The sequence below is a fragment of the Cryptomeria japonica genome, chromosome 7 (assembly GCF_030272615.1).
Source record: "Cryptomeria japonica chromosome 7, Sugi_1.0, whole genome shotgun sequence".
Taxonomy (NCBI): Eukaryota; Viridiplantae; Streptophyta; class Pinopsida; order Cupressales; family Cupressaceae; genus Cryptomeria; species Cryptomeria japonica.
In genome coordinates this window covers 615,261,202-615,270,152 of record NC_081411.1, presented here as the reverse complement: position 1 = coordinate 615,270,152, position 8,951 = coordinate 615,261,202, and positions in this window count along the sequence as shown.

The following is an 8,951-nucleotide window of genomic DNA, read 5'->3' as shown; positions in this document are numbered from 1 at the left end:
CTGTTGATCTCTAACCACCTCAATAGTTGGAAAATCCCTTAACAGGGTAGCCTTAACCGGCTTGCTATAAATCCCTTAACAGGGTAACTCAAAGTTATTGAGATCTGGAAAGCTAGAGAGCTCTGGAAATCCCCTAATGTGTACTGGGTTGATGGTCTCAGACACAACCTTCTGAGTGTTGCCCAACTGAATGACAGTGGCCTCACTCTGGAATTCAAGAATGGAGTTTTCAGAATCAAAGGAAAAGATGGTGAATTGGTGGCCACCGGCATGTAGACCAAAGGTAACCTATTTCATCTGAATGCAAATATAAGTACATGTCTTATGGCTAAGTTTGATGATAGCTAGATATGGCATAGAAGACTCTGCCATGTAAACTTTGATAACATTGTGAAGGCTAGTAAGATCAAGGCAGTTAGAGGGTTGCCGGTGCTAAGCAAACTGGATAATACCTTGTGCAGAGAGTGTCAGTTGGGGAAAATGTCTTCCTCAACCTTTAAAGGTAAATCTTTCACTACTGACAACTTGCTTGATCTTGTGCATATTGATTTGTGTGGTCCTATGAAAACTAGAAGTGTACAGGGTGATAGGTACTTCATGATTCTCACTGATGACTGCTCAAGAATGATGTGGGTCACATTCTTGAAAGACAAGTCTGAAGCCTTTGTGAAGTTTAAAGCTTTCAGAGAATTAGTGGAGAAGGAAAGTGGTAAAAGGATCAAGTGTCTCAGAACTTATCAAGGAGGGGAATTCGTTTCCGGTGAATTCAACAATTATTGTGAAGAATTTGGCATCAAGAGGCAACTATCTGCCCCCTGGACTCCACAGCAGAATGGCCTAGTAGAGAGGAATAACCGAACTATGGTTGAAGCAGCTAGAACCATGTTGATTCAAGAAAAGGTATCTCACACGTTTTGGAGAGAAGCGGTGAGCACTGCAGTCTGCACAATGAACCGGGTACTCATCAAGAAGGGTTAGGATAAAACTCCTTATGAGTACTGGACTAGTAAGACACCTGTGGTTAGCTACTTTAGAGTGTATGGTAGCAAATGTTACATCAAGAGGAGTGAACACCAGAGCAAATTTGATGCAAAATGTGATGAGGGAATATTCCTAGGATATTCCACCAAGAGTAAAGCTCTCAAGTGTTACAACAATAGGACTTAGAGAATTATGGAAAGTATCAATGTAAGAGTTGATGAATCCTCTGAGAAAACTGAGGAAATTGGCAGTGAGCAAGCTATAAATGAACTAGTTGCAACCTTCTAGGAACCGGTTGTCAGTCAACCAAGTACCAGTAACAGTGTTCCTGAACCAGTGAATGCTGATACTGATGAAGATGAGGATGAAGAGGAAAAGCAAGAAGAACCAGTCAAGACTATTCCTCAATATGTCAAGTTGAATCATGATCCGAAGTAGATCATAGGAGATAAGGATGCAGGAATCCTTACAAGAAGAAAGATTAGAGAAAACTCATGTATGATCTCTGAATTTGAGCCTAAATCATTTAAAGAGGCTCATAAAGATGAAGACTAGATCAAGGCAATGGAAGAGGAACTTGACCAGATAGAGAAAAATGGTACATGGTCCTTGGTACCCAGACCGGAGCATAAAAATGTCATTAGCACCAAATGGGTGTTCAGAAATAAGCTGAATGAGGATGGCACAGTCATTAGGAACAAATCCAGATTGGTGTGCAAAGGATATGCTCAAGAAGAAGGAGAAGACTATGGAGAAACCTTTGCTCCTGTAGCCAAATTGGAAGGAGTTCGTATGCTTCTTGCATATGCAGCTTTTAAAGGCTTCAAAGTATATCAAATGGATGTAAAATCAACATTCCTAAATGGTGTACTTGAAGAGGAGGTGTATATTGAGCAACCAGATGGGTCTACCCTATCTAAAGACAGTGACATGGTATGTAGGCTACATAAAGCCTTATATGGTCTAAAGCAAGCACCTAGGGCATGGTATGAGCGCCTTCATTCTCATCTTGTGAAGATTGGATTTGAGAGAACAAGTGAAGATAGTAATATCTACTTGAATTCTAAAGGAGATCAGATCCTGATCTTTGAGGTATTTGTTGATGACATTATCTTTGGTGGAGATGACAAGATGAGTCATGAGTTTGTTGATGAGATGAAGGAAGAGTTTTAGATGTCACTCATAGGGGAGGTTAAGTTCTTCATTGGACTACAGATCCAACAGATGAAGGATGGAATTTTTATCACTCATTCCAAGTATGTCAAAGAGGTGTTGAAGACCTTTGGCATGGAAGATAGAAAACCGGTTGGTACATCAATGGTGACCAGTTGTAAATTATCCAAAGAGGATGACTCAGCATTGGTTGATGAGAAGGAATACCGATCAATGATTGGTAAATTGCATTATGTAGTGCATAGCAGACCGGATATTGCACATGCAGTTGGCATCACTGCAAGGTTCTAGAAAAGTCCAAGAGAATCCCACTTGGTTGTAGTGAAGCAGATTCTTAGGTATCTGAAGGGAACTATTGACTATGGATTGTGGTATCCATATAGCAAGGACTTCAACTTGAAAGTGTTCACAGATGCTGATTGGGCTGGTAATGTAGATGACCGGAAGAGCACAACCAGTGGTGCATTCTTCCTTGGTGGTAGACTAGTCTCATGGATGAGTAAAAAGCAGAGTTGTATCTCTTAGTCTATAGCGGAAGCGAAGTATGTTGCAGCTTTTATGAACTGCACTCAGACAATTTGGATGAAGCATGTACTGAAAGGCTTCAAAATCTCTGTATCTGAACTAGTAAGTATATTCTGTGATAACACAAGTGCTATCAATATTTCAAAGAATCTAGTTTTACATTCTAAAACCAAGCACTTTGAGCTTAAGTATCATTTCTTGAGGGAAAAGTTTCAGAACAAAGAGATTGCACTGGAGCATGTGTCCAGTAAGGAGCAGTTAGCAGACATATTCACCAAGCCTCTCCCAAAGACTACATTTACACACTTAAGAGGTGAATTAGGGGTACTGCCCCTTTAGGAGGTGAACTAAAGGTATATTATCCACATCAATCATGTATTGTATAGTCAAAAATTTCTTTAGGACTGGTTTGTTGAAGGATGCTACTCCTCAGGGGGAGCAACATAATGGAATCGAGAAGCTTGTGCCTCCAATTTGGCATTGTTGTCAAAGGGGGAGAAGATGAAGGTGGATATGTGAAGCAGAGAGATATCTTTGTATATTGCCATCAATGCCACAGGGGGAGATTGTTGGCATTATGTGAACCGGTATGTGGACATAATGACATTGTATGTTGTCATTGATGTCAATATGTTGAAGAGGTATGAACTGGCATATGTGAGAACTGGTATAACACTGTGAACTGGCATTTGTGCCAAAGTGAAGTGGTGTGCCTGTTCAAGATGAACCAGCATATGGTTATGGGAGCCGGCACATGGAAGCGTTGTATGACTACCAGTTGGTAGTCTCAACTTCAGGGTTTCCGATTGAAGTGCTTCAAGCCTGTATGTCTCAACTGGTGACATTGTGTGATGAGTTAGCATTATAATGAAGAATAGATCATGTTGCCACGTCAGCCTTGTGCACGTGAAGGATATTGCATAAAGGAGATTGTTCCTATCTACCTTGGGAATGTGCGAAGTCTGTAAACGGTGATAACATGTGATGGGTTATCAGCCGCCATGAAATTGGTGGAAAACAAACGATGAAGAATGTCTTGAGATTGGATCAAGACTGTTGCATTCAATATAGTATGATCAACGGTCAAGATTGAACCATTTGAATTTCTTAACCTAACAGGTCTAAGGTTTAGGGTTTATGCTACCGACCTATCTGTTGTCCTATAAGGTCGGTGTTGTGACTCTTTCAGAGTTTGTTGGCAAAAGTTGTGTGTGAGTATCCAAGAGAAGGGATACATGATTCTTGCCAGCCCAGAGGAGAGAAGTGATTCCTGTAGAGTGTAAGTGCAGAAGGTGAAGAGGAGCTTAAGCGGATCTGCATTGGCATTGAGTGTTGTTACCAGATCATTGAAATACCTGTTGATCTCTAACCACCTCAACAGTTGGAAAATCCCCTAACAGGGTAGCCTTAACCGGCTTGCTGTAAATCCCTTAACAGGGTAACTCAAAGTTATTGAGATTTGGAAAGCTAGAGAGCTCTGGAAATCCTTTAGCTATTGAGTTCTTGAAATCCTCTAACAAGGTACCCTTAACAGGGTTTAACCCTTAACCAGGTGATCTCTAATAGGATCGGTTCCTAGCAGAACCTTTTTTAATGTCTTTAACCGGACAAGGCTTCTAACAGAGCAGACTTCCAAAGAGTTCAACAACAAGCTTGTGGGTATTCATCCCCACCGTGGTTTTTCCTAGTTGGGTTTCCATGTGAAAAATATGTGTGTCATATGTGATGCTTTTATCTTGTGATGCTTTGTTATTGCCTATTAAGCATATGATAGTTATGTGTTTTATGTCTGTCAATAAAACATGTTGAACTAGCTATTGTGAAGATATGATGATAGATTACCTGTTCATGCATAAGGGTGAAATGGTAGTGTAGTTTTGAGTTGAATGGAAAACTCAGTGAGTAATTGGTTTATGATTGTTTTAGTTGTTCTGGGTTTTACCGGTTGCACTCTATTTCAAACCAGTGTCACTATTTGCCAGTCATTTGGAGTAATTGTTGTTGAACCAGTTTAGGACTGTATTTTTGTTTGTACTAATTCACCCCCCCTCTCAGTACCAGTTTGGTACTATTTGCCCATCATTGAGTTATCAGAGATAAGTAGAGAAGAAAGAGATAGATAAAATATATTTTATAGAAGTATAGATAGACAAGTGATAGATAGCGGAGGTGATAGGAAAAAAGAGAGACTTTGTATGCAAAATTCGTATTTAAAGTTTTAAAAATGAAGGATTAAATTCAAATTATTATAATTAATTTTTTCTCTATAAACTAATAAAATTACCTTATCCATTTGATAGGTCTTTGAATTACCTTTCCAATTCTTGTAAAAGGTCAAAATTTTGATAAGAAATGCAAAAGTTACGCCCATTTTACTAAAGTATATTTTATATATGTTGAGAAAAATGGATATCCATTTTGGTTTCTGAAATGGATATTTTATTTACATGGATATCTGTAAATCAGGAAACATGACATCACAAGAACGATGTCGCAAAATGAATATCTGTTAATATTAGATATCCATTATTAACGAATATCTATTTTGGTTTGGTATTACCAAGCCAAATTCAAATTTTAGTCGACCTATACAAAAAGTCAAAGCACATTTTGGCATTTTTGGCAAAGTTCAAAACACTTTTTTTCCCCATTACCACGTTTTGGCCCCTCATGATCCTGCACATACCCATATACTTTAATAATTATAGATATTCATATCACCTGTAATCATTATTATGATCTATTATGGTAACCAACTTATGCTCATCTACAAAAACACAAGGTAAGATAATATACTAGCACTTTTCTATCAATCAATGTCAACCATATAGTTGATTTTGGTGAAAAATGTCAAATGTGATGGTTGTAAAAGGAATCAAGATAAGAAAACTACTTTCTAAACTAATATTAGATGAGAGCAATCTACAAATTTTAGATCTTTACAATTACAAAATAGTACCACAACATATTGTATGTGTGGAAAATCCTTTCAAGAGAAAAAGCCATACTTCGAAGTAGAAAAATATATTATTTAGTAATATAAACAAGATACACTTGCAAAGAAAACATTTAAAAGAGTACCACCATGAAAAGGTCTAGAGTAATTCTAACAATATAACAATACCTATCAAACCCACTATAAAATACCTCCATGTCAAGAAGCCAAATAAATAAAGGAGTTAATAATGAAAAAAACTATGAGCTAAAACCACCAAAAAATTTAGTAGTCAAATACCTAGTGTAATGTGGGGAAATAGGGTTCACTAGCTTGTATGGGCAAACTAAGAATCTTAGGTCTATTTCCTCTATAAATACTCTAAGAGGGAGAATGATGCACTTGTTCCAATATGTTCTTAAGTACAAGGTGAATTTAGTGGCTCCTCATGAGTGTACTTGAAAGGTGACTATGCAATTTAGGAAGAAGGATGCAAAATAGGGTGACAAGATGACCTTCTTGTGTGCACAAGAAAATAGTGAGTTGGCATACCGATTCTAGAAGAAGATGCAATAAAGTAGACCATAACCAAGCTACAAAATAAATCTCAAGAAAAAATGGAAGGAGAAAGGTGCCCAACTCGACCTACTCTCGAGACTAAGGCACCCTGCTCGACGCACTCCCAATAGTTTTAGCTCCAAAAAATTCCAAAATATAGATCTCCACATGCTTTCTATACCTATTTTTGTGGGTTTGTCCCTTTTTCCTACACATAAAAAAAGAGGGAAAATGTTGGGTAGAAAGTGTTTTTCCAAAGTCAAACCCTATTTTTGTAATCAACCTTGGAATTGAATTGAATTGAACTAGAAAGGAAAGTGTGTTGATATGCAACAAAGGTTAGATCTGGGAATGTCTTATACCTTGACAATGCAAATGCTTCTTTGAAGATGATCACAAATGTTTATGCAATAGCATGACTCCAAAAAATACCTAAAAGGATGCCATAAAAGACATGCTTGCATGAAAGTTGTTGAAGGTTGCCACAATGAAGAATATGTTGGGATGAAATGCCTTGAATGCTTGAATTGCCTATAGTTCTCTTCCTATTCACTTGTGTTCTATATTCATGAGTTAGTCCTAAAGTGAAGGAGGATAGCTTGCTTATATATATATCCCAGGTATTTTAGGGTACAAAAATAGAAGCAAGTTGACACGGGAAAATATTTATCGCTAAACCAAGCTTGTAGTTAAGTGGTTTGAATTTTGGCCTAAACACTTGGGAGCAAGGAACCTTGATTGGCTTGCTCCTGAGAGTGGGTGATCCTAGGTGATTTTCTACCTCGAACGTGGCCTCAAATTGGGACCTCAGGTCCAAAATGGGAAGGAGAATCCTGAATGAGATGTGGAATTGAGCTAGGATGACAAGACTAGATGTGAGAGATCATATATGCTAAAATAGGACCTAGCTAAGAAAGAAATTGCATACGGATAGAATTTACAATGCTACATTTATTCCCCACTATAGCGAGAGTATGAGACTATGCAAATACTCATGGTAAAGTAGAAGAAAGAGAAAGAGAGAGGCATTGGATAATCCTGCAGAGAGATAAGACATCACTAAGTTCAAGGGAACAAGTCCCCAAACCAAGGATCTTAACTTATACAACCATGTGCAAGGACACACAAAAAAAAAAGAAAAGAGAAAAGACACACATAAGGGGCTAGTACTTAAAAATAGGCTCTAAGTCAACTAGTTAAAGAGATCTTGATAATCAAAATGTCTCAACCACTAATATCACCCTCAAAATGCTATTGCAAGAGAACAAGTGACACCTAGAAAGAACAATATGTTGAAAATGTGAAGTGCCTTGGTGTATCAGTATGGTTGTCATTGATGTCAACATACTTGATTCTATGTTTCAGTATTTTGTTTTTTCTCCCCATTTTTTATTTGTTGTAGATATTCTCACGATGTGGTAACATGTTGTTGGATATTGCCTTGAGATTCTACCCTAATGTTTTGGTGGTCCAGAAGTTGTGCTATGGAAGTCTATGCATTGATGATGGTGATTATCTGGCAGAGTTTGTATAACTCTGCATTACTCCGCATTTTCAATTATCATGTTGTATTTTTGGATTTATGATATTCAAGCGCGTATCTTTGTTATTATGATTTGGCATGTGTTGGTGTGCTTCATAAATGTGTTTTTGGCTATGGTTTTTGTTGGTTTGGTTAACCTCAAATGCTCTATCTTTTGGTTTGGTGATTGCGACATTTGGATAACATATTGTCCCATTGTGGAGAGGTTCACTTCTCATTTCTTTCCACCGTAGGGATGCTTAGTGAAGACCTATTTTGAATTGTGTTTTATTGTCTCATTGGCCGGCTTGAAATTTTTTATTTAAGAGATCTGTATATAGTGAATGGTTGTAATTAAATAAACTAAGAGAAGGATTTGTAGAAGGAAAATTAATCTTTGATGATGTGAAGTGATTGATCAGTATGGTTGCATGCTGATGTTGTTTGGTACAAATAGCAGTGAGCCTAAGGTTTCTTCCAGCATTACAATAGTGTGACAGTTGTGCCCTTGTGGTGGATTCTTTCTGTCTTCCTCCGGGTAGTGAGACCTCATTCTTTTTTTGGTGGTTTTATCTAATCAGTGAGCCCACCGATAGTGAGAATTTTGGCAATGAGCCATCTTTGTAAAAATCACCTTAACCAGTGTCACCCTAACAAGTGTTTTTCATATTAAGAACTAACATTCGTTGTGTTTTTCCCTTTTTGGGTTCTTTGCATCATATCTGGTGTTTCATGTGTGTGTTGTTTCATGTTCATATCTATTTAAATGGTTAATTATTCTGAGTTTTAATTCTGGATCTACTTTTTGTGAAAAGTAATATATTTTAATATACAATTATTCACCTCCTCTCTCAGTTGTATAAAATATTCAACACACAAGCACATATCAAAGATGAGACAAGCCTCCATGGTCTAATCAACTATAAAAGTATGCTATGGGATCATGGAGGAGAGAGAAGGAGAGCATGGATTCCATGAGCTAGAAAGATGTGGTATGCTAGGTAATCCATGAAAGAGGAAGGAAGAGTGGAAAATATTCTAAAATGATGTGTTATGCTAGTTCCACTCATCCCAAGAGATTTCGTTGCAAAGAGAGAGTTGAATAGTCTAGCATGTTGTGTTATGATAGTCAATCCATCCTGAGGATAACCAAGGAAAGCATTGTCTCTAAGGAAAATTGCCAAAAATGGTACAAAAGTGTAGGAATTTATCAACTATAGCCAAGATCTAGAGCACACTAATTAGCAGAAGAGAGAA